Here is a 23494-nt window from a genome sequence, read left to right on the forward strand (position 1 = left end):
GTATGTATGTGTGTGTGCGCGCACGTGCGTGTGAAAAGCCAGAGAATAAGAACATAGTGTGTTCCAGGAGCTCTAAGTAGCTCTGTTTGCAGTATAACGTAGTAAAGACCATGATATCAGAGCCAGCCCACCTGGGATTGAATTCTGACTCTGCCACTACGTGACTTTGGGCAAGAGACTTAATCTTTTTGCCTCGATTTCCTCATCTGTAAAGTAGGAATAATAATAGAACCTGTTTTATAGGATTGTTGCAAGGAATAATAAGCTTAATACATACAAGTGCTTAGAACAGCGCCTGGCAACCAACATAATAATGAGGGTTTGCTATTATTTAGCTATTGTATCATATGAAAGATAAGGAGTGGCCAAAGAAAACTCCTGTGTGACATGGTGAGAAGTTTGGACTTTAAAACCGTTCACTGAATCCCTATCACCCTCAGGATAAACAGGAAAATTACACCTCATGTTTCTGCTTTAAACAGATCACTCTGCTGCAGTGTAGACATCTGCTTGGAGGGGTCCAGGCTGGAGGAAATTCTGCTCTGCCCATAGACCTTGCTGGGAAGATAACGAGCTGCTTGCTCCATCCCCTGCTCCATTGAACAGCCACTGGAAAAGACGGTACCTAGGGGAGCAGGTGGGCTGGGAAAACAATGAGTTCGTATGTGGCCTTTGAGATGCTTGCAGAAGCAAGTGTAAATTTCTCCTCAGCAGTTGGATATTTAGTTCTGAAGACAAGATTTGGAAGTAGTCTGTATTAAGAGGATACTTGAAGGCCTAGAAGTAGAGTTAAGATCATCCAGGGAGGCTAAGTGGGCGGAAAAAAAGAGAGAATCCAATAACCCCGAGATAGGTCATCATTGAAAGATCATCATGAAGAGACATGAAGAAAAAGAGCCCCTTGTGACAACATGGATGGACCCTGAGGGCATTATGCTAAGTGAAATAAGTCAGACAGAAAGACAAATACCATATGATCTCACTTATATGTGGAATCTAAACAAACAGAAAACCAAGCTCATAGATACAGAGAACAGATTGGTGGTTGCCAGAGGTGGAGGGTGGAGGATGGGCAAAATGGGTGACGGTGGTCAAAAAGTATAAACTTCCAGTTAAAAAGGAAATAAGTCTTGTACAGCTTGGCAACTATAGTTAATAATACTGTATTATACATTTGACAGTTGCTAGGAGAATAGATCTTAAAAGATCTCACCACAAGAAAAAAAAAGAAAAAGGAAAAGAAGAGCCCTTGAAGGATATGGAGAAGGAGTCACTGGAGAGGCAGGAGAAAATACAGAAGTGCACAACGTCGTGTGAGCCAAAGGGGGAAATCACTTCAGACGCAGGAGTGGTCAACGATGTCAAATGCTGCTGAGAAAGAGCATAAGACAGGAACGGCAAACAGTCCATTTGCAACAGGGAGGACTTTGGCAAAAACAGTTTGGTGGAATGCTTGGCAGAAGCCAGGTTGGAATGGTCCGGGGGTGAAGGGGAGGTGAGGAATGGAGGAGAATGCACAGAATTCGGGAGGGTACATTCAAGAGGACGGTGAGTTTGGGAGGCTAGTGAATTCAAGAGATTTAGAGGGGAAAAGGAAGAGATGGAGTGTGGTGGGTAGAGGCACCTGTGGAGTCGAAGGGTGAGTTGTTGAAATGTTGGTGGTAAAGAGCCAGTAGAAAAAGAAGATGAAAAGGCAATAACTGGAGAGAAACAAATGTCTCTGAGGTGAGTCAGGTAGCAGGTGGTGGGTTGAACCTTGGATAGGAGGAGGGACCCTTCTTGTGTTGGGGCAGGAGAGAAAGAAACAGGGATGGGTATGAACGCAGGCAGACAGGGAGACTGAAGCTGAGGGAATTCCCTTCTGATGGTCACCATCGTCTTGGGAAGTAGGAGGCTAAGTCTTCAGTTCAGCTGAGAGGGGTTCAGGGATGGAGTAGGAGGCGAGGAGAAGGATGAAAATGTGAGAGTGAGAGGGTTCCCCGAAGACCCTGTAGGCATGGTTGGTGTCCCAGTTTTTTCTGGAGATCATGTTTTTTCCCCAGTGGATTTCACACAGTAGAAAGTTTATTTCATGCTTATAGAACATTTCTGAAGGGGTGAGCAGGTGGAGTCCATACATATTAACAATGCCCAGTATGCACAGCCATGTCTTTTCCTCCTGCAGCCCCCAGTAACTTGAATATAGGAGTAGAGAAAACAGGAGTGGGATTTTATTAGATAGGTGAAACGAAAAGACAATCGAGCAAGAGAATTGTGGGATTGGCTGACATGATGAACTATGGATGAAAATATAGAAGGCAGACTGCGGGAGGGATTTCCATGGGGCAGGGAGGGGACCTGTGACCAAATTACAAGGATGCTAGTGCCTGGTAATGGTGTCCCCTCGAGTAGTGCACAACCCGCACAGAGTTTGGTGGCAGCACTGCGTGATAGGCATGGTGAGATCGGCTGTCCACAAGATCTCCAAAACAAGGGGCGAAAGAGGGCCTTAGATTTTCAGGAAGGGGCTCAGTATGACCTAGACTGATGATCTGCTAAGGCGACCCAAGGTCGGGCAAGGTAGACTAATTCTTGTGTGTTGGAAACAGCAGTCGTTCTGGGTGCTCTGGGCCCTGAGGTGAAATAGGGTGAACAGAGGACCTCCAGATATTGGTCCTAGTAACAGGGCCCCAACTTGTTAATTGCATTATATTTATAGTATAATATGATATGCATGTAATACAATGTAATAATGTATATAACGCATATAGCACATATAATGCATATAACATGATATAATTAATATAATATAAATAAGTACATGATACTTATAGTCATTAGCTCCCTGACTTATGCCCTTTTGCCCACGTCCTTGACTTGGGACTCCACCCTCTCTGGGGCTTGGAGTTCTACCTTACTCATCAGAGCTCCTGGGCCTGAACTCCTGGCCTTCTGTCGCAGCCCCCGAGGAGAGACTGGTACCTGTTAAGACCTCTTGGTTTCTGGTGGCCATCTACCTCCATCTCTGCTTCCAGCTTGCTCCCAGATTCCTCGGTTGATTGGGTTCTTATTTTCTGACCCTCACCTGCACCTACATGGAACCTTCCTGACACTTATCCCTTCCTTGTCTGGGCCTCTGCCCAATGTCTATATCTGGAACAGTCTCAGAGCTCCTGGTCCACAGGAGCGTGTCTGATAGGATCTGCATCCTAGATTCTCTGGCCCTTCTGGGTCTGGTCCATCTCACACCAACTGACCTTCAGTTATATTGCTCTACTCCTCTCTCAACTTTTTCAAAATATTGCTCCTGTGCCTAGAATACTTTTTTCCTCTTGTGTGATGTCCTTCTGCCACTATTATCATTTGGGTTTTTATTTTAAAGGAGTCTTTTTGAAACCATATTCCATAGAACACTGGTATGTGGAGGGATGTTAAAGTAATTCTGTAAAAAGAAAGAAGAGTGATCTCTGTGGACAATGAGAAGTACTTGGTAAAATAAAATTAAACAAGATTCTTGACCATAGGACTTATCAGAAACTCTAGTGAGCTAACATGCATTGTAAATTCTCTAGGAGGGTCTGTAGAACTCACCAGTGGAACCCACTTTTATGGTATACTTCTTAACATCTTTTGGAACTTTTGAGTAACACAGCTTGAAAAACACAGTTTTAGAGGAACCAAAAAGGCTCTATTTAATTATAAATCATGTATTCATTCAATTATTTTTCCTTCATCCAATCAAGACATATAGCGAGCCTGCAATCTCAGGCATGGTGCTGGATCCAGGAGACACCATGGTGATTAGTCTTGGAGGAACTCACTAACAGATATAAGCACGTTGTGTCTCTGGAACTCATCCTCACGAACTCCCCTTAGTGATAACTGATCTTAAACGTGTTCACTACCTACCAACCTCATGCAAAATTTGATATTTCTAGCAATTTGAAGCAGCTGGTGTGGTGGAAAGAACACTGGGTTTAGAGTCAGAAGGTCTGCTTCAAGTAGCGCTTACCCTTTTGGGTTTAGTTTTCTCATCTGTAAAATGGGGATGATAATTACCCCATTTGGTGGAGTTGTGGTCAGGATTAAATGAGATAATATTATGAAAGTTATTTGCAAAGGGCTATAAAAATGTAATTTATTTTTCAGAAGAGATAATTTACTGAGTGGAAGAAAACCATGATGGCAGCATTAAATAGGTATGTGAAGCATTATGGTCAGAGGCTCAAGTTTATTTTTCACTTTTTAGACAATACTCCTTCTTAGGCAGGAAACAAGACTGTTGGTCCAAATTTAAACAACAAAACAATCTCACAGTTTTCAAATGTCACTTTTCAGGAAACTATAGGGCTCTATTGAGTTTTTACTCTCCCCCTAAATTAGCATTATAATTATATTTGCAGTCCAAACTTTGGGGGTGGTGGTGGTAAATTTCCCTCCAACCAGGCTATACATATAGTTATGTAGGAGGTATATTAAACAAATGAAAATTTTTCAGTGCTTATTTCAAGAAACGCTATTTATAAGAATCAGATCTCTCTCTTTTTTGTGTGTGTGTGTGAGGAAAATCAGCCCTGAGCTAACATCCGATGCCAATCCTCCTCTTTTTGCTGAGGAAGACTGGCCCTGGGCTAACATCTGTGCCTATCTTCCTGTACTTTATATGGGACACCGCCACGGCATGGCTTGACAAGCGGTGCGTCGGTGTGTGCCCAGGATCCGAATCTGTGAACCCAGAGCCGCCGAAGTGGAGCGCAAGCACGTAACCGCTGCGCCACCGGGCTGGCCTCAGAACCAGATCATTTTTATGTGTATTGGGCACTAAAATGTTTACTAAAACCAACTTACTTGCCCTATGTAAATCCTAATTTGAAAGTCAAGTATGATAGGAAGAAAAAGAGGAAAATCGTCAGAAGAGTGTAACCCTCTGAACTAATAAATCTGTTTTTCATGGGCAGAGAATTCACGTGTTGCTCTGGGAAAGGAGCATTCTTACTGAATCTGCAGTTCTGTGTTTCTCAAACCCAGAGCATCTACTGGGGTAACTACCCTGTGTCAGTGCTCTATTTGAATCATGAGTCAACAAATTTCAACACAATGGAAACTGTAAAAACAGTACAAAAAGACCTAGAAAGGCTCTCAGCTGTTTGGCCTTCTGAGGCAAATGGCCTGTTATAAGGAAAAATATCTCGTTCCTATTTCTTAAAGTTACAAAGTAAACCATGTGGGTTTTCCTTTAAGTCCAGGGACTTTATTAATATGGAAACACATGAAAGAATCGCCCAAGGTAAGAGTCATATTGCCACTGATTCATTGCAATTAGCTAATTTGACTAACTCTTTTTCCACTGAAGGAAGACAAGCTCTCTGTGAGCTGGAGGGGGCCTGAGAAATCATCTTTTTACAGATGAAGAATCTTGGGTAATTTTTGCTAATTCAGAATGTGAGGATTGCATATTCATAATACCTCTCTCTGAGGCATCGTCCTTGTCATACATGTGGAAAGAGAATTGCTTCAGGTACGCTTTTGTCTGACTTATCAAGAGTCAACCATTTCTTGTGTATATAATTCTAATTACAGTGAAGAATAATGTCAATATTTAGTCCTCTTTCTCCATTTGCAAGTAAAAGAACTCTTAATCATTTATTTGAAAAAAAAATAGCTTTTCCCTGCTCTGCTTGAAAATGCTAGTATCCAATGCCTGTTTCTTTTCTGCAGTTGTTTCTTTTTTTTTTTTAATTTTTTTTTTTTTTTTTTTTTGGTGAGGAAGATCAGCTCTGAGCTAACATCCATGCCAATCCTCCTCTTTGTGCTGAGGAAGACTGGCCCTGGGCTAACATCCATGCCCATCTTCCTCTACTTTATATGGGACTCCGCCACAGCATGGCCTGACAAGTGGTGCATCGGTGCACACTCAGGATCTGAACTCAGGCCGCCAGCAGCAGAGCGCGCGCACTTAACCGCTACGCCACGGGCCCGCCCCTCTGCAGTTGTTTCTTGCAACATTTTTCTAAACATCTGAATTTAAAATGATATCTTTGGGAATGAAAATACTTCTTTTATTTACTTTCCAAATAATGAAACTGACTCAGAAAAATAGCATTGGCACTAGTTGGAAACCCCACCAGTTACAAAATCATACATAATTTGTACAACCTTGAGGTTTGGAGCTGCTTGTGGAAACTCATGCCATCATACCCTCCAACTCAATCCAATTCAAGTTTGGTAACATCACTGCTGGCTGTGTAACCTCAGCGTAATCAGGCAAAGAAATCGAAGGAGACGTTGGTAGCAGAAGCAGTGCTACCTGTAATTCCCATCATTTGAGATTCACTCTTTTGAAGTAAAATATCTTATTCCAGGAGTAGCAGGTTAAAATTCAGAAGCCTCTGGATGAAATATAACATTGGACCATTGTCTGCTATTAGCACCTTGGGGATAAGGAATTCATTCATTCTGGGAAACATAGGAGACCTAAGAACTGGAGGCCACGCGGGGATTCTGGACATGAAAGCCCTAATGACCACTCAGCCAGTAACCAGCTGTGTGCCTCTGAGCAAATCACCTCCCTCCCCAGCCTCTCTCTCCACGTTAGTAGAATGAAGGGATTGTTCAGCTCCCAATTTCTACAGCTCTCCTAGGGAAGGGAAGGCAGAGCGAGGTAGAGACAGGCGAGAGGAACTGTGAGTCTTGTAGTCCTGACATTTCTGTCGCCACAAAGCCAGAGAACTTGAAGGCCAAGTCCCGAAGCTGCTTCCACTTCCCGCTCAGCTCTGTGCGCCTAGCTTGAGAGCTGTGTCCTGTGAGAGGCAGTTCCTGATCAGGGAGCAAGGGCCTGGTGGTCAGACTTGCTCCACTTCGAGCCTCACCTCTCCTGACTGTGCTCAACGTTTAATGTTTTTAGCATAGCTGTGAACTTACTCCTTGATGACACTCTGCTCTTCACTTTGAGTGTGAAATCGCCCAAAATTACTCAATTTCTTCTGCTCTATTGAACTCTAAGACCCTGATATTCTCCCTCCTTTCTTTTCAGAGTGAGTCAAAGTCGCCCTTTAAAGAGGATGTATCGAGTGTACTAAGGCTGATTCTGATTCACTCAGCACCCCTTTCAGTGGTAGAGACCCTTCAAGTGACCTCCTTCCTCCCCCGCTTAGAAAACCACCTAGCCTCTTATGAAATCCAGGTACTGTGTTGGCTCTGATTTTTGGAAATCGCTAGATAAAAGTGAGTTAAACTTCTTTTCTCAGAGGTCATTTCATGGTCAGAGAGAGGCCAAGTCAGTCACTCTTGTTTTCTTTCTTGTCCCTTCACTGGTGTGCTCTGTGGGGGAAAAGAAACACAAACAGAGTCTCACCGGAATGGAGTTGTTGCTCCTGTCACAGCAGCACTAGGATAAAACAGATTAGCAGAGCTTGGAGAACTTTACACCCAAGCTCCCCCACTCTTTTTATTTTTATTTATTTATTTATTTATTTGTTTATTTATTTATTTATTTTTAAAGGAATCATACAATATGTGGTCTTTTCCATATCTGCTTTTATTTTATTTATTTATTTTTTTTGTGAGGAAGATTAGCCCTGAGCTAACATCTGTTGCCAATCCTCCTCTTTTTTGCCGAGGAAGATTGGCCCTGGGTAACATCTTCCTCTACTTTATATGGAATGCCACCACAGCATGGCTTGATAAGTGGTGCTTAGGTCTGCGCCCAGGATCCGAACCTGTGAACCTCGGGCCACTGAAGTGGAACTCGTGAATCTAACTGCTACTCCACCAGGCCGGCCCCTGTATGTATTTATTTATTTATATTTTTTCCAGCTTTATTAACATGTAATTGACATACAACATTGTGTAAGTTTAAGGTGTACAAGGTAATGATTTGATATATGTACATATTGTGAAATGATTACCACAATAAGGTTAATTAACATATCCATCACCTCCCATAGTTACAAATTTTTTTGTGTGGTGATAACTTTTAAAATCTACTCTCTTAACTAACTTTCTTTCCCTTTCATCTTTTCCTTCTTTTTACATATATGAGCTCATACTGTTCATCCACTTCTGCTTTCTTTTCTATGGTTGTATAGTATTGCATTATTTGGGTATGCTGTAATTTATTGAACCAGTCCCCAGTCGATGAACATTTTAATTCTACTTTTTGATTTGTTAGTTGGATAGGTCAGAGAGCGTAGATAAAGAACCAACACTTTCTAGAAAGTGCTTTGTAAGATTAGCTCTGGGTAGAAAACATATTATCTTCAGAGCAGGGACCCTTTTTTGTGTTTCTATTCTTTTTTTGGTGAGGAAGATTGTCCCTGAGCTAACATCTGTGCCAGCCCTCCTCCATTTTGCATGTGGGATGCCCCCACAGCATGGCTTGATGAACAGTGTGTAGGTTCATGCCAGGGATCTGAACCTGTGAACCCAACTATTACACCACTGGGCCGGCCCGCTTTTTGTGTTTCTTAATAGGTAGTGGGCATGGTCTCTGTAGGCAGAGCTTTCCTATACCATGAAATCTACATGATACCTGATACAGGCACTGGTATTACCTGTGCTTGGTGTTTGTTAATTGCTGATCGTCATTGCGGTCCGTGTTAGAGGAAAGAAGTGTTACTGAGAGATCAAACTGCAGGATGATGTGCCTGGGCAAAGAGCCAATGCTTGGCTGTTGAACTAGGTCCTTTTCATTAACCATTTCCCACAGTTTCAAGGATAGTTGTTACCACTACCATTAAAATAGCTGGTTTTGAGCTGGCCAGATAAATACAGACTAGAAGATTGATAAATCTCAAAACACAAAAAGTCTAAAACACAAGGGATGAAAAACCCAAAACGACCTATAATTTTTGTTATTGGTATTGTGATGCCCCAACTGAAATGAAATGATAAAAATTACGTTGTCATTAATTTATACACTGAAAATAATTGAAAACAGTGCCTCCCAGGAGTGTTCCTCAGGGTGAACAAAACTACAATTTTATGCAAGAGACTTCTCTATTCATAAGTGCCTCTTCTGTAATTCCAGGAAGATGAGATTTGTGGTGCAGTGAGCAATACCAATTACCCTGTTTCTCTTGTGGGCTGCAGCTAATGCTCATCCTCACCTTCCTCCTCACTAAGACATGCAGCAGACATCAATCATCATTACTGCACAGCCTGTCTGCATCCTTAATTAGGAAATAACACACAGTAGAGCTTAGTGGCAGAATATGCAATATTATGCATTTTTAAGAACTGTTTGTGGTAAGCAGTAATCCCAAATAAATTGTACAATAGCTTGTGTACTGTGAGCCCAGGACACCACAAGTTCTTAGGGAACCAAAACCGTTTGATAAAATTTCAAGAATCTAATTGAACATACCCTGTTTGCCTAAGCAATATGCAATTATGTTTTTGGGTATAAATAAGGATATTTTCCGGGTTATCACTCATATTTTTATGGTAGCTTTCCTGGTTAATTTACCTCGCCATGGCTGCTTCATGCTGTTTGCTTGGCTGTTTATTTGGCATTTGATGCAATTTGCTGTTGATGGTTCCAGCACAAAGAGAGATTATTCCCAGACAGGAAAACACCATGATTTATGTCTTATCATTGGCTTGTTGATTTGCTGTTTCATCATATCATCACGATTCATCTTGGTTATTATTGGGCAAGAGAATGGTGGAAGTTATTCCAATTTAAGGAAAATAAAGGCATTTAAAGCTGCAGCAGGGAAGGGAAAGGGTGCTAACGTTTTCTGAGTACCTACTGTGTTCCAGGCGGTACTCCAGGAGCATTTTCTTGTTTTATCCTCACAACACACCTGTGAGGTCTTTATTATCATCTCTACTTTACAAATGAAAAAAACTGAACTCAGATTCTATAATTGCTTAATGTTACACAGCTCACAGGTGGTGGAGCCAGGATTGGAACCCAAGTTTGTCTCACTCCTATAATTCTGTTTCTTCAAACGTTAATGATACCTTATATTTCTACAGAGCTGGATAGTTTACAAAGCACTTTCCTATATGTTGTCACCTTAATTTTCCCAACAGCTCTGAGAGGTACATGTTATTCTAAATTTTACAAACGAGGAAAATGAAGCTCAAGGAGGCTGTGACTTAGACACTTGTGAATGTAAGATCATCGCTTTTTCCATGACACTGATGAAGCCTCGGGCAAACCAATACCTATTTGGAAGAATGCAGATTGTTTTGCAGCATGTTGTGTGTTTATCTGTAACTCTGTGGATCTATAACCCATGCACTTGGAAAAATAATTAGTGAGAATCACAGCGTCAGACATAGATGTTGTTATACAATTAAAACCAAGGCACAAAGACCAAGCAGTGAATGGTGATATATTAGAAAACACACATTTGTGGTGGTGTATAAAAATAGTAGAAGTTAGATCTGAGGTCATGTACAGACTGGGGCATCTTCTTATTGTAGCATTGATGATGCAATTAGATGCTTTTCAGTCTTGTTTGATAAAGGACTCTCTTGCCCAAGAAGAGGACTCATTGAAAGTTTGGACCGGAGTGAGGAGGAAGTTGGGGGGAGCAAGAGGAGATAGTTGTCATAATGAATGGAATCTTTCTCTGCTTTTTTTTTAGTTACACTTTCCAACTCCTCACTCCCTTTTCTTTGACGTCCCCTCCCCCTCTCAAAGATGTTTACCTAATAAAAGCATTGGCACCAAGATGTGAATGACTGCTATGCTTACCTCTTCAAAGAGAAATCTATTTACACAACTGGACCTCCAAGTAGAATGTCCTTGAGAAGTTCTCTGGAGTAGGGGCAGTTTCTGCTGCTCTTTGATTATTTCAGGCAGCCACATCCCTAAACTTGCCCATACTCCCCTCAAAACACTTTATTCGACATGCTTTCAGCAACAGATGTTTATTAGGCACAATTTGTGACAGCCACTATGCCAAGTACTGGGGGATATGTTAGTGAGAAAACAGACATACTCTCTTACAGAATATAAGCTCCAGGAAGGCAGGGACTATCATTATATGGAGTTAGCATTGCTTTGTGCCAGCCACAACCCCCTTCTCACTTGGACAGATGACTGTGGACTATCTTGGGCTCAGTAAAAACAGAGAACTAATAGCGTGTAGGTGGGTTGTGGGTTTGTGGATGGAATCATTGAAACCACGAATAGAGTAACGGCAAGGGATCCTGTGTTGCAGAAATTTCTTCCTCCCTTCTTCCCTCACTCCTTCTCTTCCTTTTGTTCTTTCCTTCTTCCTCTTATTATCACTCATATTATTCTTGAAAACTTTGATGGATTTACAGAAATCAGGCTCTGGGGAAGACCTTCATTTTGGGTCTAGCCACACAGTGTAGACCTTGCCCATTTACTAGCTGTGTGCCTCTGAGTTTCATTTGCTCCACCTGTCAAGTGAGGCCTGTTAATAGCTACCTTAAAATATGCACTATGTGTATGGAATAGGTACTCAGTAAATGAGCTATTGTAATTACTACTGTTTAGATTTAGAACTCTTCATTAAATAATCCTTTACCTTTATAATATTGGGAGTATTTTCTTAGGGCATTATTTGTGGAAAGATGGTATGTATAATAATATTCTACACATTTCCAATTGTATTAGTTGCAGGACTTTTATTTAGCATAGTCATAACAGATTGTTTTGATCATCCTTGGTAGTTTCTTTATATACCATTAAGTCAGCCAAGCAGTTGAAAAGTCAAAAGGTTTTTGTACACATATGTAATACTTGCAAAATATACATTTATATGCCACAGGAAATTGGGTCTACTTTTCCACCTTTGGCCCTTGATCTTTTTTTCTCCTTGTGACACAGTATAATGTGACCAAATGATGTGGCTCAGTTGTGCTCTCTCAAGTACCCTGTGGAGTCCATAGTGTCATCTTAAGGCCCCCAAGTTCAAGTGCATGTAAGATTCCAGTGCTTATGTACCAGGTTTGGCAAGTATTTGCAGAGATGCAAAACATCCATGCTGGAGGCCCTAATTCAACTTTTAGCATGATTTAGAAAAACAAAGAGAGCCTAGAGTACCTAAACCAAATTAAACTATATCATAAGACACAACAAAAATTTGTGGACTGTTCTCCAACAACTACTCTGCTGTGAGGTCTGTTTGAAGGTTTTGCTGAGCCCAGTTTGGCCCTCACATCCAATGTTTTGGTTTCCACATAAGTTAATTTCCATTAGAAGGACGTGTTCTTATTAATTGAATACTTTCTTTAAAAAGCAATATGCATAAATGCAAGAAAAAATCCCAAATAATTTTTCTATTTGCCTTTTAGTTCTTTTGGAAAACAGGCTAAGTGTGACTGGTGTAGTAAATATGTCTAAACACAAACATTGTAAGTTTTTTTCCTTCCCAGTAAGATTATACATTTAATATAATAATACTACTATTACAAAAAAGAAGTTAGATATGATATCAAAAACACAAAATGTGGGAGGAGGGGAGTTAAAGAGTAGAGCTTTCAGATAGAGGTCAAACTAAAGAGACCATCAACTTAATATAGATTGCTATATACGTAGGTTACTTTTCATGAACCCCATGGCAATCACAAACCAGAAACCTATAGTAAATACACAAAAAAGTAAGAGAAAGGAACCCAAACATAGTACTAAAGAAAGCCATCACACCACAAGGGAAGAGAGCAAGAGAAGAAGAAAGGAACTGAGAAGAACTACTAAAACACCGAGAAAAAAAAGTTAACAAATGGCAGTAAATGTATACTTATCAGTAGCTACTATATTTTCATTTTTATTTTTTTCAATAGCTACTTTAAAAGTCAATGGACTAAATACTCCAATTAAAAGGCATAGGGTGGCTGATTGGATGAAAAAACAACACCCATATGTATGCTGCACACAAGAGACACACTTCAGACCTAAAGACACGCACAAACTGAAAGTGAAGGGATGGATAAAGATACTCCACGCAAATGGCAATGAAAAGAAAGCTGGGGTAGCAATACTCATATCAGACAAAATAGACTTTAAGACAAAATCTGTAACAAGAGACAAAAAAAGGGCATTACATAATGATCAAGGGAACAATCCAACAAGAGGATATAACACTCGTAAATATCTATGCACCCAAGATAGGAGCACCTAAATATATAAAGCAGTTATTAAGAGACATAAAAGGAGAATAAGCTGTAACACAATAATAGTAGAGGACTTTAACACTCCACTTACACCAACGGATAGATCATCCAAACAGAAGATCAATAAGGAAACATTGGCCTTAAATGACACACAAAACAGATGGACCTAGCAGATATATACAAAACATTCCTTCCAAAAACCAAAGAATACACATTCTTTTCAAATGCACGTGGAACATTCTCCAGGATTGATCACATATTAGGCCACAAAACAAGTCTCCATAAATTTAAGAAGATTGAAATAATACCAAGCATCTTTTCTGACCACAATGGTATGAAACTAGAAATCAACTATAGGAAGAAAATCAGAAAAGCCACAAATATGTGGAGATTAAACAAATGCTACTGAACAACGATTGGGTCAATGAAGAAATCAAAGGAGAGATCAGATAATACCTGGAGACAAATGAAAATGAAAATATGACATGCCAGAATTTATGGGATACAGCAAAAGGGGTTCTAACAGGGAAGTTTATAGCAATACAGGCCTATCTCAACAAACAAGAAAAATCTCGAATAAACAATCCTACAGTACACCTAAAGGAACTGGGAAAGGAAGAACAAACAAAGCCCCAAATGAATAGAAGGAGGGAAATAACAAAAATCAGAGCAGAAATAAATGAAATAGAGACTAAAAAACAATAGAAAAAATTAATAAAACCAAGAGCTGGTTCTTTGAGAAGATAAACAAAATTGACAAACCCTTTAGCTAGACTCACCAAGAAAAAAACGAGAGAAGGCTCAAATAAGTAAAATCAGAAATGAAAGAGGAGAAATTACAACAGACACCTCAGAAATACAAAAGATTATAAGAGAATATTATGAAAAGCTGTATGCCAAAAAATTGGATAATCTAGAAGAAATGGATAAATTCGCAGAATCATACAACCTTCCAAAACTGAATCAAGAAGAAATAGAGAATTTGAATAGACTGATCACCAGTAAGGAGGTTGAAACAGCAATCAAAAACCTCCCCCAAAATAAAAGTCCAGGACCAGATGGCTTCCCTGGTGAATTCTACCAAACAGTCAAAGAAGACTTAATACCTATCCTTCTCAAACTCTTCCAAGAAATTGAAGAGGAGGGGAAGCTCTGTAACTCATTCTACGAAGCAAACATTTGCCTGATACCAAAACCAGGTAAGGACAACACAAAAAAAAAGAAAATTACAGGCCAATATCACTAATGAACATTGATGCAAAAATCCTCAACAAAATACTAGCAAATCACATACAACAATACATTAAAAAGATTATACGCCATGATCAGGTGGGATTTATTCCAGGGATGCAGGGATGGTTCAACATCCGCAAATCAATCAGTGTGATACACCACATTAGCAAAATGAAGAATAAAAATCACATGATCATCTCAACAGATGAAGAGAAAGCATTTGACAAGATACAGCATCCGTTTATGATAAAAACTCTGAATAAAATGGGTATAGAAGAAAAGTAACTCAACATAATAAACGCATATATGACAAACCCACAGCTAATATCATCATCAATGGCGAAAAACTAAAAGCTATCCCTCTAAGAACAGGAAACAGACAAGGATGCCCACTCTCACCATTCTATTTAACGTAGTATTGGAAGTCCTAGCCAGAGCCATCAGGCAAGAAAAGAAGTAAAAGGGATCCAAATTGGAAAGGAAGAAGTGAAACTGTCACTATTTGCAGATGACATGATTTTATATATAGAAAACCCTAAAGAATCCACCAAAAAACTTTTAGAAGTAACAAATGAATACAGTAAAGTTGCAGGATACAAAATCAGCATACAAAAATCAGTTGCAGGGGGCTGGCCCGGTGGCATAGTGGTTAAGTGCGTGTGCTCTGCTGCACTGGCTTGGGGTTCACTGGTTCGGATCCCAGGCACGCACCCACGCACTGCTTGTCAAGCCATGCTGTGGTGGCATCCCATATAAAGTGGAGGAAGATGGGCACAGATGCTAGCCCAGGGTCAATCTTCCTTGGCAAAAAGAGGAGGACTGGCATCAGGTGTTAGCTCAGGGCTGATCTTCCTCACAAAAATAAATAAATAAGTAAAAAAATAAATAAATAAAACAACAAAAATCAGTTGAGTTTCTATACACTAACAACGAAGCAGCAGAAAGAGAAATTAAGAATACAATATCATTTACAATTGCAACAAAAGAATAAAATACCTAGGAATGAACTTAACCAAAGAGGTGAAAGATCTGTACACTGAAAACTATAAAACATTGATGAAATAAATTGAAAAAGACACAAAGAAATGGAAGGATATTCCGTGCTCTTGGATTGGAAGAATTAACATAGTTGAGATGTCCATGCTTCCTAAAGCAATCTGTAGATTCAATGCAATCCCTATCAAAGTTCCAACAACAGTTTTCACAGAAATAGAACAAAGAATCCTAAAATTTATATGGAACAACAAAAGACCCCGAATAGCCAAAGGAATCCTAGAAAAAAGAACAAAGCTGGGGGTATCACACTTCTTGATTTCAAAATATACTACAAAGCTATAGTAACCAAAACAGCATGGTACTGGCACAAAAACAGACACACAGATCAATGGAATAGAATCAAGAACCCAGAAATAAACCCACACATCTATGGATAGCTAATTTTCAACAAAGGAGCCAAGAACATAGAATGGAGAAAGGAAAATCTCTTCAACAAATGGTGTTGGGAAAACTGGACAGCCACATGCAAAAAAATGAAAGTAGACCATTATCTTACACCATACACAAAAATTAACTCATAATGGATTAAAGACTGGAATGTAAGACCTGAAACCATGAAACTTTTAGAAGAAAACATAGGAAGTACATTCTTCGATGTCGGTCTTAGCAACGTATTTTCAAGCACCATGTCTGACTGGGCAAGACAAACAATAGAAAAAATAAACAAATGGGACTACATCAAACTAAAAAGCTTCTGCACAGCAAAGGAAACCATCAACAAAACAAAAAGACAACCTAACAATTGGGAGAAGATATTTGCAAACCATATATCTGATAAGGGGTTAATATCTAAAATATATAAAGAACTCATATAGCTCAACAACAAAAAAACTAACCATCCAATTAAAAAATGGGCAAAAGACCTGAACAGACATTTCTCCAAAGAAGATATACAGATGGCCAACAGGCACATGAAAAGATGTTCAACATCATTAACTATCAGGGAAATGCAAATCAAAACTACAATGAGATATCACTTCACGCCCGTCAGAATGACTATAATTAACAAGACAGGAAACAACAAGTGTTGGAGAGGATGTGGAGAGAAGGAAACTCTCATACACTGCTGGTGGGAGTGCAAACTGGTGCAGCCACTATGAAAAACAGTATGGAGATTCCTCAAAAAATTAAGGATAGAACTACCATACCATCCAGCTACTTCACTGCTGGGTATTTATCCAAAGAACATGAAAACACCAATGCATAAAGATACATGCACCCCTGTGTTCATTGCAGCGTTATTCACAATAGCCAAGACTTGGAAACAACCTAAGTGCCCATCAAGGGACGAATGGATGAAGAAGATGTGATATATACACACAATGGGACACTACTCATCCCTAAGAAACAATGAAATCCAGCCATTTGTGACAACGTGGGTGGACATTGAGGGTATTATGCTAAGTGAAATAAGTCAGAGGGAGAAGGTCAAATACCGTATGATCTCACTCATAACTAGAAGATAAAAACAATAATAAACAAACACACAGAGACAAAGCTTGGATTGGTGGCTACCAGAGGGGAAATGGGGAGAGACGGGGGCGAAAGGGATCATTAGGCACATGTGTGTGGTGATGGACTGTAATTAGTATTTGGGTGGTAAACATGATGTAATCTATGCAGAAATAGAAGTATAATGATGTACACCTGAAATTCATACCAAGTTATAAACCAATGTTACCAAAAAAAAAAAAAATAAATAAATAATGCTGCAATTGTTCAAAATATGTTTAGAATAGCCTTCAAGGTCTCTAGCATTTTCTTTGAAATGTCCTCAGTTGTGGAAAATCTTCATTTTTCGAAGATAGATGAGACTTTCAAAAGTCTCCAGTGGTCATTTGGAGCCAGGTCTGGGTAATTACGCTGGATAATTCCGCTTGAGGTTAAAACAAAACAAAGTGTAATAAATATGATAAAATCTGATAAAAGATTATGATAAATATGGCATATAAGTTGACTTTAAAGACAAATCAGAAGAGGAGTTCTAAAATAACTTTAGGCAATGCCAACACCATTGGAATTACATTGCCTTTCAAGGTGACTGCCTTAAAAATCTAACTTCTGATTCTTTTGTGAAAATTTAGTTTTACAACTTATTGGTGACACTTTATGCCCATGTGGTCTGACTCAGAAGGAAATTCCAAGAACTCTGGGACTGTGCTTTCAACAACTAAGGTACATTTTTACTCAAGCGCTTGGTATGATGCCAAGCATTCTGTGGTAACTAAACAAATAGTAGACGATGATGATGGCTGGCTTTGATATCAATGGAGTTGATAATGTAAGAAGACTTGGCAAGACATTAGTGACCGTGTGCTGGCTGCTTCAGGATTGCCAGCATTGCCTTAGAATAGAAAGAATAAGATTGCTATTTACTGGTAGGTTTTGCTTTTTGTCATAGCCGCTTATGTGCCTCATGTTTGCTTCTAACATAGCTCATGGAAATTGTGCAGTGAAACCACTGTGTGCTGAAGAACGACCACTGACAACAGAGAAGCTTGGCACAGAGCAAACATGGAGTGGCTCGTTTTGAGGAAAGAAAGTCATGAGAGGCCATGCTAATCATATCAATGACTGTTGACCCCAGTGGAGGACTCATGGATTGTTGACCTGCAAAGTATGTCAGGCCACCGACAGTTTTCCATTCTCATTTATACCTTGGGAAGCATTTGTACTTGTATTCCAAGGTATATTAATGGACCTCTATATGCAAAAATTGTAGCATATGCTCTAAATATACAAAAAAAGAATTCTCTGTGGATTTTTCCCTGAGGAGGTTTACATGTTAGCAAGGGAAATCAAGATAGACAGAAATAATAAAAAAATGCAAAGTAGAAAGTGATGAAAATTATTTGAGAAGTACAGATAAAGTGACAAATTTGGTCCGAAGAAGGAGAGTCAAGCAATGTTCCATGGAGGAAGTAACATTTGAACCAAGATTTGAGATCAGATTTGAACTGAGATGTGAGATCAGAGACTGGCACATCAGATATGTATAAGCAAAAATCCATGGGATGGTGTGGGGGAAGAGTGAGCTGTTCAGTTGGCTGGAATGTGGGAGTGTGAAGGAGGAGGCGGTGTTGGAAATAGGGAGGAGAAGTAGATGAGACTTAGATTGTAGGAAGCGGGAAGGAGTAAACAGATGAGTGATACCATCCAAACTTTGCTTCATTAAAAACCACTGGCGGCACTGTTTCAGGGAGAGATCTATTTCAGCTAACGTTCCACAGTCGGCTAGTGTCCAAACATTAGCTTGAGCTGCTGTCAACCACTATTAGATGTGAACCAAACTTGAGTTGTAAATGCATCTTTAATTCTGTGGTTGTAGCATTCCTGATTGACTTAGTAAATTTAACTTTTCACACATGAATGGTGTTAGTGTATACATGTTAGCTTTATACTGTCCACTAGCCAGACCAAAAAAAAAAAAAATTAACTGTTGAGCTGGATGAAGCTCTTGAAAATGCAGGTTCGGGCATGAATTGCCTATTTTTTTTTTTCTATAAAATAATGAATCTGGAAAAATCCTTAAGGCAGAGCTAGGTAGGACTCTATCCATTTACCTGTTTTTAGCCCTTTAAGTAAGAAGGGACTAGTGGAATTATTTGTTCAAATTTTCTTAAACCTCTGTGTCAGAGTGCAGGTTGGTGCAAGCTTCTTTTCAGTTCCTTCTTTTCAGTTCCCCAGGCTATAGTAAACCCAACATCTGCTCTCTTCCTATTGGTGGATTTAAAGCCATGCATCTAGCGTTGGAATGCAGGCCAGGATATCAGACAGCTTGACCATGTTACCTTCCATTATACTGCTTATTCTGTTACCAAACCAAACAAAAACTAACCCCTAAACCTAAAACTTGTGATCTGTGCTCAGTTAACACCAAACCTGGAGTTGGTGAAGCCATCAGCAAAAGTAGAGCCACAGGCATCCTTCCAATGTTGAGTCACCTCAGAGGTGTGTGCTGTCACTGAGTTAAAGTTCAGTGTTTTGAGTGTAGCTTTTGACAATACAGAGCTCTCATAACCAAGTGTGGGAGTGGTAACAGAACAAGCAAATTGTAGGGACCTGGAGAAGGGATTCCGCTACTGAGGAAGTAAACCAAGGGAGTAGCTTTCACATGAGATGGGAATTTGTTTCCCCACACATTTCAATGTCCCTTCCAAATATAGACTTTTTTTTCATGTGGAGCCAATGGCTGAAAATGTGGGCTACAGACAATAAATTCGTACAGCAAGAACTCCGCGGATTGTGATATTACTTAGAATGTTTCTGTGATAGCTTTCCTCAGAGTACTGAGATGAAGTATAATTTTAGTTTAGTGTTGTTGACTGTAGATGACAAAGGACATTAGAAGATGTGAATAAAATGTATCAATGAATGTTCAATTTTACTTTTTCAACTAAATATGCCTACTATGCATCAGACTCTGTGCTAGACTGCAGAGTGTACGTAGTTAAGGAAAGTATAGTCTTTTTCTCAAGGTGCAAATTACAAGGGAGGATATGTTAAATGCCGTGAGTGAGCTTACAAGCAATATGTCTTGGTGGCTTGGAACAGAAGAATGTCCAGGAAAAGTTGAACGCAGGCGATAAGTGTGAATCTCCAAGCATCTGGGTGTCTAGGAAGATGGTGGCCCCATTCATGGAATATGGAAGTCAAGAAGAAGAGTAGGTTTGCCTGTCAATATGTTAGGTTTGAGAAAGCAATGAAACATGGATATCCTGGTGGTAGTTGGAAGCCTGTCCAGAGTGAATTTGAGGGTAGGGATTGGATGGACATGCAGGAATAATAGCAGAAGTTGTGGAGGGGATAAGATCACCAAGAAAAACCACAGGGAGAAAAAGGAAGAGCACTGGGAACTTTTAGGGGAAATTTGATTTTAAAGGACAGGAGAAAGAAGAGGAAGTGTGTTGAGATACTGAATGAATGGTCTGAGCATCAAGAGAACCTGGAGAATGCAGTGTGATGGAATTTAAGAGAGGAATTCAGGAAGAAGTTGAGCAACACTGAGGATTGCAATTGAGAGCTCAGGGAGGACGCAGACCGGAGAAGAAATGGCATTTAGTGATTAGAAGGTGATTGACGTCTTTTAAGAAAGAGGCTTCAGTGGAATGGCAGGGGTAGAAGCCATTCTATTGAAGATTAATTATTACAAGTATGCTGAAGTATACAAAACAAATTACACAGAGATCATGAATTTTCGTGTTAGGACTACTCTGCCCTTTAATGTCAGGGAAATAATGCAATAGCTAGAGGAAATTATTTCTCAATGGATTAAGCATTAAAAAATAGCACCATTTGGTGAAGTTATCTGAGTCTTATGCATGCTGATGTAAACCCTTTGTTGAGATAATGGAGTGGCTTGTCTTCTGTATTATTCACAGTTGTTAATACTACCAGTGGAAACTACCTAGAGCTAGGTACTGAAGAGGGGGATGTTGGAGTAGGCAATGGAAAATAGCAGAGAAGATTCCACTGGAAAGGGCTTAGCATGGGAAGCCACTTTAGTCATTGATTTTTCTCTGTCTTGGAGTGCTGATTTCTCCTCTTGACTTCTGTGCTTCTCTTTGGACCCCAAGTTTTTTTCTGTAATGGGTTTTGAGTGGTTACAGACTAAGCAATGGGATGATAGTTACGCAATTATATGGCAAACCTTCCTTTTGCTTTCTTCAGTAGGATTAACCAGCTATGATTATGGAAACAACAATAAGATTGCAACAACAATATCTTTCATTTCTACCTTGCTTCCTACCTCTCAAACCCTATTTGCATACATGCTCCCATTTGACCTCACATCAGTTCTGTGGGGAATAACAGAAATCTTTTGGATGGGACTAAAGGGACAGAAGGAATATGTGATTTGTTTATTGACTCTTTCCAGCACCATTGTAAATGCCATTGCCTTTTTTGAAGGCTATTTTTCTTCTCTGGTTAAATTGAAGATATGTAGATGGACAATATTTCTATATAATAATAATAATTTTTATTGTTATTATTTTTGTGAGGAAGATTGGCCATGAGCTAATGTCTGTTGCCAATCTTCCTCTTTTTGCTTGAGGAAGAGTGGCCCGGAACTAACATCTGTGCCCATCTTCCTCTATTTTGTTTGTGAGTCACTGCCACAGCGTGGCTTGATTAGCGGTGCATAGGTCTGTGCCAGGGATCCGAACCTGCAAACCCTGGGCCGCCCAAGCAGAGCGCGCAAAGTTAACCACTACACCACCAGGCTGGTCCCTATACAATTATTTTTTAAAAGCTTATGTGCTCATAGAGAATTGGTAATTAGATATAATCCCTGACATGTGTGAGAGTAAAACATCTAACCTTGATACTCTATGTAAAAGAATAAACAATGGAAACATCAGTGAAATAAAAGAAGTAATTATTTTTATTTATTGAAATTAGTACTGAAAGTGGAATGTCCCAACACTGTAAGGGGTTAGTTAGAGTGAGGCCATTTGACTTTATCTTATTCCTGAAGAGTCTTTTCTCCTTTCAGTTTGACAATTCTTCTACAAAAGCTGTTACAGTTAATGGATAATAGTTGGAGATATTTGGAGTTAAAGAAGGGTATTTAGGGCTTGGGGCTAAAAGGGGGAAGTTACAGAGAAAAATCATTCGTTTATGCGTTCTTTTGTTCGTTTAACATGTGTTGATATATCATGATGTGCCAAGTGTCATGCTCTGTCAGGGATACCGAGTTGCTTCGGTGAAGGACATAACATGCCTTTGAGAGGAAAAGTTTCCCCCGAAAGACTTGAAACCACCCTGGAGAAGAGTTTGCGGGCAGTTGGTGGCTGAAAGAGTGGAGAAGGAAAGGGAAGGCTGACAGTGCAATTCCTAAGCAATGTGAGGAGCAGGCTGCCACTGCCAACTTTCTTTCCATCAGGAATCTTGCTGAACCTTAGGAAGAAAGGCTGGCTGCAAAGGAGGATTGGAGAACTCTGAGGTAGAGCTTTGAGTAGAGGCCCTGCTGGGCTTTGGGAAACGGTTGAGGAACTGTGCTCTGGTTATTCTGCACCAATAAGACTTCACAATAGATTTGAAGCGAGAAAGTCAAGAGCAGCTTCCAACTGGAAACCATGAGGAAATTTAAGATATCTTTTCTATCATATTCCTTTAGTAAACATCAATGTATTTTCAAAAATTCAAAATATATCAGGACTGGAGGGTCATGTTTCAACTAATGTGTTGATTTAATTCTTACTCAAGAGAGAAAATTGCCACTTGGATCATCACCCCCGGTTTCTGTGGAATCGGATTTTTTTCCTCTCTCTGAAAGCTCTTATATAAGAACTGTCCAGAGTTAAATGAGGGGTGACAAGTTCATAGTCCAGAAGGAACATTGTGTCTCTGGGATATCAAAACATTTCTCGCCCATCCAGCCGTTTAGCAAGGATTCCCTGGAAAATCTCTGGCTTCTAATGAGCAGTAGAAATATGTGAATGGGAAGACTAGATTTGGAAAGCTGTCTGTGTGAGGAGAAAGTACACCCATGATAGAACATAGATGTGTGTCCTGTGAATTGGCAGAAGTGTGATTGTGTTGACTGTGTTGACAGTTGACAGCCAGAGTCTAGGACATAATGTCTTTGAGCAACTGCCCTGAAGTTGGGTGTATTGTTTTCTGGGTAGAGTGAGGAGTATGGGTGATTGCCCATTCTATACTGATAAGAAAGACACAGCCTCTACAGAGTTCATGACTTTGGCTGGCTCCAGTTTTGGCTGATGAAGCAAGCCAGAATGGCAAGTTTTACCGGTGGTTATCTGAGCCAGTCTGCACAGGTCTCTGATTGCTGTAAATCAGCATGTGTGAGGTTCCACAGGCCGTAAGGAACCAGAAATACTGGTTTCTACCAACTCTTGGACTCCTAAGGACTCATGTGACTAACCGACTGTCACAGCAGCCTCGAATCCTTTCTGGGAGAAGGCAGCATTTATAAATAAATAGAAAACAAACACAACTGACTCAAACTGAAATTTGTGGCTTTGGTTTGATGTGGTAGATGTATTCAACCTAGTCCAAGAGAGAAAGCTGGAGTCTATACATGGGTGCAATCACTGTTCAACATCGCTAAGAGAATCGTACACAATGTGGAAAACTTGTAATAGTCATGTGATTAATAGAATGA

The sequence above is a fragment of the Diceros bicornis genome, chromosome 10, assembly GCF_020826845.1.
Source record: "Diceros bicornis minor isolate mBicDic1 chromosome 10, mDicBic1.mat.cur, whole genome shotgun sequence".
NCBI classification, from domain to species: Eukaryota; Metazoa; Chordata; class Mammalia; order Perissodactyla; family Rhinocerotidae; genus Diceros; species Diceros bicornis.